Source organism: Theropithecus gelada, chromosome 8 (genome assembly GCF_003255815.1).
Source record: "Theropithecus gelada isolate Dixy chromosome 8, Tgel_1.0, whole genome shotgun sequence".
Lineage (NCBI taxonomy): Eukaryota > Metazoa > Chordata > Mammalia > Primates > Cercopithecidae > Theropithecus > Theropithecus gelada.
Window position 1 is genome coordinate 145,028,874 of NC_037676.1, and position 6,000 is coordinate 145,034,873.

The following is a 6,000-nucleotide window of genomic DNA, read 5'->3' on the forward strand; positions in this document are numbered from 1 at the left end:
TCCTGGCTCAGGCGCCTGGGCTGTGGGAGCCGGCTCTGCCAGGCAGGAGGCCCACTGTCACTCCTCTGGCCTGGAAGTTTGTGCCCATCACCTGGGGAAGGGAGGCAAGGGATAAAGAATTCGGGGAAGGGAAAGGATATCTCTTCCTGGCTTCCAAGCTTGAAAGGGCAGAACAGCAGGGCAAGGGCTCAAGACCTGGACAGAGGAGGCCTCTGGGCCAGGGAAGGGCCTCCCAGGCCACGGGAGCAGAGAAACCATGAGAACACTGTGGGTGCTGGGCCCTGGGTGGCTTCCTGAGGAAGGGTCCTGCACCTGTCCCCATAGCCAAGCCCTGGGCAGGGGGTGGCTCTGGCCTTGCCACCCTGGAATATCTCTGGGAGGAGACATGGCCTTGAGAAACCTGTCCAGGGTGGTCGAAGGAGTCCTGTGCCCCCACCAGAGATGTAGGGCTGCGGGGTGTGGGGGCGCCCTGCAGGGCTGAGGACCAAGCACACAGGATGGGAGCCTGTGGTGGGACTGCATAGACAAGGGACACCAAGGCTCAGAAGGGCTTCCCAGAGGACCCCAGGTAACCCCTCCACTTGGGACTGACTGCCCGTGTGTTTCTGCCTCAAAGGTCGAGCAGGGCTCAGTGTGGACTCAGGATTCCCAGGTAACAAGGCACGAGCATTTCTCCCACACCTGAACCTCGACACCAGGAATTCCACCCTCCCCTCTGTTAAGCGGCCCCACCCACCTCTAACTGCAGGGGCCCTTCCCTTTTCCCAAGGGACAAGAAATACCCCCTGGACCCGGCATCTCTGAGAATGAGGACTGGCAGAGCTCACAGCTTTATTTTGAGGTGGGCTGGCAGGTGTCGCTGCCTGGATGGCCAGGACGATCCCCTGCGCCCAGTGAGAATGGACATCCCCCAGTTCCAGTGCCTGACACTGAGCCCCGAGGTGACCTGCCCAAGTCCGACAGTGCACAGCCAGGGGACCATTTAAAAGGCCAGTGTTCACCTGGATGGGTCCTTGGGCTGGGGACACTGACCAGCAGACTGAGCCCCCAGTGAGAGCCCTGGGGACAGGCCCCTCCTCAGGGTATCTGCTGCAAGGATACCCTGGGCAGGTTTGTGATGGATGGAGGGAGGGAGGAATGGAGGGAAGGAGGGATGGGGTGAGAACTGGGTGGCTGGCAGAGAGGATAGAGTCAGAGGGGTGCAATGCCTGAACCCCTGAGCTGTGTCCTTTCTTCCAGGGCCACTGTGGGCAGAAGAGGAGGCCCAAAGGGTGACAGCCACATGCACGGGAGTTCTGTCAGGCCGAGCATGGGAGGGGGTAGAAATCCCCGGCTCGTGTGCCTCAACCCCTAGCCTCCGAAATAGTGATAGAGGCTGCTGGAGAGAACTGGGGGGCTCTTCCCACTCGCAGCTGGCCAGGGGTCCCAGGACCCCAGCAAAGGATCCTGCAGGTGTTGGTCTTGAAGCAGGCATCCCCTCTGAGGCATCCCATCTGCGATTCCCTGACTCAGGGGTAGAGCTCCCTCACCAGGGCAGGAGCCCAAGGGGGTGGGGTCCTTCATCTCTCTCCAGGGCCAGGGAGGGGCTGGGTGTGGCCTGGGCAAAGGAGGGAGGGGGCGTGGCAGCTGAGACTAGGACCCTGCTGCCCCAGGTGGGGTGTGTGGGAGCCGGTTAGGCTGCAGGGGACCCGTGCCGAGAGCTCCAGGCGCAGGGCTTCACCGGGCTGCCCAGAGCAGGGCCCACAGCAGGCTGGCTGCGATGCTGGCCCACAGGGTCCCGGGGCTGCCCACCAGGCCTGCGGCTGCACTGTGGTTGCATTGGCTACCCTGGCAGCAGGACACAGAGGGGGCGCCACTGTCGGAGGACACAGTGCTGTTGGAGCACGTCGGGGAGCAGGACTTCATGACCAGGATGCCGCCAGGGCTGGCTGTGGAGAGAGGAGGAGGCTCTGTGGATACCTGTGTCATCTGCCAGCTGCCCGGCCCCGAGGAGGCCCGAAGCCTGGGACGCATTGGCATCATGGGCACAGCCTGTGCTGGGAGACCCTGGGGAGGCCCCTGGCCACGGGGCTTGGGGTGGCAGCTTGGAGGAGCAGGTTTCAGACAGACTGTCTGCTGTGGGCGAGGTCCTTCCTCTGGCCCAAGGGGATCAGTCTTCCCTCAGACCAGGCTCCTCCATGACATCTGGGGCCAGGAGCAACTGAGCGGCTCCTCCCTCCCCAGTCTCATTGCAGAGTTTCAGGGAGCAGAGGAAAAGCCCAGGTCCCACGCTCGTCCAAGTCGGGAAATGGTCAGGGATGAGGATGGGGCAGGCTGCTCAGCTGCAGAAGCTCATGTCCTGTAGGGAAAGGGAGGCAGGGTCTGCCAGGGGCCCTGGGGAGCAGGTAAGAAGGAGCAGGCTTGCAGCCTCAGGCAGCACTGCTGTCTGTGTGAGACTCCCCTGGCTTCTGCACCTGCGCTGTGGGGGCCACTCAGAGCCCAGTAGCCTTGGGTAAAGGGGAGCTGCTTCCCTGAACCCACACTGCTCAGAACACTCTGGAAGCTGTAACCCTGACCCAAGGGGCCTCTTGTTGAAAGCTGGGTGTGGAACTGGGGGCTTCTATGCCTCTGTTTCCTCATCGCCACTGTCTTGGGTTAAAGGAATGAATTCCTGATGAGCGTTCAGAGCAGTGGGGCTGCACGGCCGGTGCCGAATGCATAGCAGTCATAGCTGCGTGTAGTTACTAGCAGGGTTTAGTGCCATGTTCTGTCCAGCCCTTTCCCGGCCCTGGCAGAGCAGAGAGACAGAACTGCTGCCAGGTCTGGATGAACGGAATCTGCTCCCGAACTGAAGAGAGCATCAGAGCCGGCAGGTGTTCCCCAGAGGGACCCCTTACCTCTTGCCCAGTGTGCGGTTCTTTACGTAAGTCTCATGGTTAGTGAACCTACACTCTGTTCTTAAGTAAGGAGCTTTGTTTTTATGGGTAAAATGGAGTAGAGGCAGCGCTAGCTGGCCCCGTCTCTGAGTAATCCCTGGGGAGACCTGGGGTGGGCCCAGACACCAGTCACTGGTCAGATGGTTTGGAGAGAGAAGGCCCCGAGCTTCAGGGAGAGTGAGGCCACGTCAGCGCGTGGGCCTTAGGCCGTTGTTTCCTCGCCTGTGAAATGGGGACATTCAGCTGGGCTGCCAGGGAGCGAATCAGAAGTCAGACAGAACCACTCGGGGCCTAGCGCTCTGCGGGGTTGATAGTGGCACGTGTTGGTGTTGAACCCAGGGGCCTTTCTCCTTCGCCCCCAGACCCTCAGGGGCCAGGCAGCCCCTGCTCCTCCACCCACATGGAGTGACTCCAGCAGGTCGAGGGCCCGGAGTCACCGGCCGAAGTCACTGCCGGTAGGTACAAGGGCACCTGGTAGATTTCCTCTACCCACCCATGCCTGGACGCACGCCTGCCAGAGGCTTTCGGACCCTGGTGTGTGCTCAGGACGCCTTCTGTCCACTCTGTCCTCTTGGCTACCCACCCCAGGTGTCAGTTCTGCCACCCCATTACCCCATGTCAGGCTTGGCTGTAACACCTGAGGCCCCTGGATGGGCCCTGGGGATCTCTGTCAGGAAATGCTGCCTGGCCAGGCAGACAGATGGACAGACAGAAGCAGGCACAGTTAGGAGCCAGCTGGAGGAGAGGCGGGGGGCGGACAGCAGCCCTTGCGGGTATGGGAGGAGCGCCCAGGCTTCCAGCAAGGGGCGCCTGGGGAGAAGACTGCCCCTGGCCCGTCTCTAACTGGCTTTGCTTGCAGCTTGGGGGGTGGTTGTTTTCTGACCACCACCCGCAGCAGGTCCTCCACGGGGCAGGGCTTCGGGCCTCTCTGTTCCTGCCTAGTGCCCACTGCAGTGTGGGGCCCATATTATGCACTTGGCGGGCAGCTGTTGGGGGATACAGGCAAGAGCAGCTTCTCACCATGCCACCCCCTGCATCAGGCGTGGCCAGAGTGGGGTAGGAGTGTCCCCTAGCCCTTGAGAGCAATAGCTGGTGTCTCTGGGCAGGGCCAGGCACCTTGGCACCCTGGGAAGGATGCTGTGTCTCCCCGTAAAATGGGGTGGCTCTGTGTCCAAGCTGGAGGGGACTTTGTGGTCTTTGGGATTTGTAGGAAACCGGGCCAGAGGATGGGTCCCCAGGACCACACAGGGAGGCTGCCTAACACCCCTGCCCCTGCACAGAACAGGGAACCTGGGAGGGCTGCCCCAGAACCACAACAGCTGTGATTTATGGGGGCTAGAGGCCCCCACAGACATGATCCCAATGGTGACAGAGACCCACCAGGAGAGAGATCCCTCATCCCTTCCCAGACATGGACACTGAGGCTCAGGGGTGACTCTGTCTCCAGGGTCTCACAGGTCACATGTGACCATCCTGGGTGTGAGCCCATCAGTCGTCCCCTCCAACCATATCCCAGGCCTCTTTCCTTCTCAGGGGCAGGACCTTCCTCAGTTCAGGGTTCCCCCTGTCTCTGGCCCCACTGCCCTTTCCCAGGCTTTACATTCTCAGGGTCTCCACTGCCTCTGCAGAGAACTTCCTCCCTCCTGCCCTCCCCAGGTCCTCAGGATTCAGATATGACCCCCAGGCTCCTCCAGCCTTTGAATGCTGACCCTGCCTGTCACTGCCACTGCCCCACATGTGAGCTCTGGGACCCCGCTCAGCCTGCAGCTCAGAAGAACCAGATCTAAATGAAGAAGGGTCCACAGGAGGCCAGAGGAAAGAAAGGGTGTCATCAGGAGGGCAGAGGGCAGAGCTCCAGGCTCAGCTAGAGGCACCCAGGGCAGAGGCTGGCAGAGATGGACATGGGGGCACCTTCCAGGAGGGCTGCGTTTTCCAGGCTTCTGCATACACACCACCTGCTCTCTCCTGCCCTAGTATTTTAAACGGGTGTCCTCTGGTTGAAGCTGTAAAGTCCCTTCTTGGCCCTGTTCTGACGATCCTGCTGGGGAGCTGTGGGGCTTCCTCTAACACCCGCAGAAAGATGTGATGATGAACATAGGTGCATTAGCTGCTGCCACTGACAGTCTGAAGGGTGTGGATGCTGCGGGATCCTTTTGGGAGGGCAGTGGTGTCCCAGGGTCTGGACCAGGGCAGGGCAGGGGCACCCAGGTGGGGAGGTGCCCGGTGGGGCAGGGCTGAGTGGGTAGGCCTGGTCCAGGTACTCATTGGCCCGTGTGATCACACAGTACTTGTTGGTCAGGGCGCACTTCACCAGGGACTCGCAGTGCTCGTGGCTGCAGCACATATGGCAGTGCAGGGCCTGGACTGGGGCTGCCATGTGTGCTACCCATCAGTGTGAGCCTGGGGCTGGGGCTGAGCGTCAGGTTCCCAACCCACCCAGCTTTGCCCCTCAGAGCTGCCTCCTCCGCCCTCCCTCCAGGGGAGCCTCCAGTCCCCTGGGATGGGCCAAAGGGCTAGGGACTTCGTGGTGGTGACCACTCCCTCTGTCCCTTCTTGTTCTGTGTGTGTGAATGTCAGGCTATCAGCATGAGGGAGGGGTATGTGTGGGGCAGGTGTAGGCTGCCCCAGGTCTCACGAAGGGTTTTCCCAGCCCCTTTTCTTCCCATGGCTTCCTTAGCACCTGTAAACTCATGCACACATCTGCCTCCCTGCCCTCTGAAGTTGTCACTGGGAAGAGGACTGGGGATGCTAGAGAATGTAGTGGAGCCACATCAGCTAAATCAGGAGATAAGATGGATGGATGAAGGGGTGGCTGATTAGATGGGTGGATGGGTGGGTGGGTGGATGGATGGAAGGGTGGATGGAAGAGTGGATGGGTGGGTGGGTGGATGGAAGGGTGGATGGAAGAATGGATGGGTGGGTGGGTGGATGGAAGGCTGGATGGGTGGGTGGGTGGATGGAAGGGTGGATGGCTGGAAGAGTGGGTGGATGAGTGACTGGATGGGTGGGTGAATGGGTGGGTGGGTGGGTGGTTGGGTGGATGAGTGGGTGGTTGAGTGGGTGGATGAGTGGGTGGATAAATGGG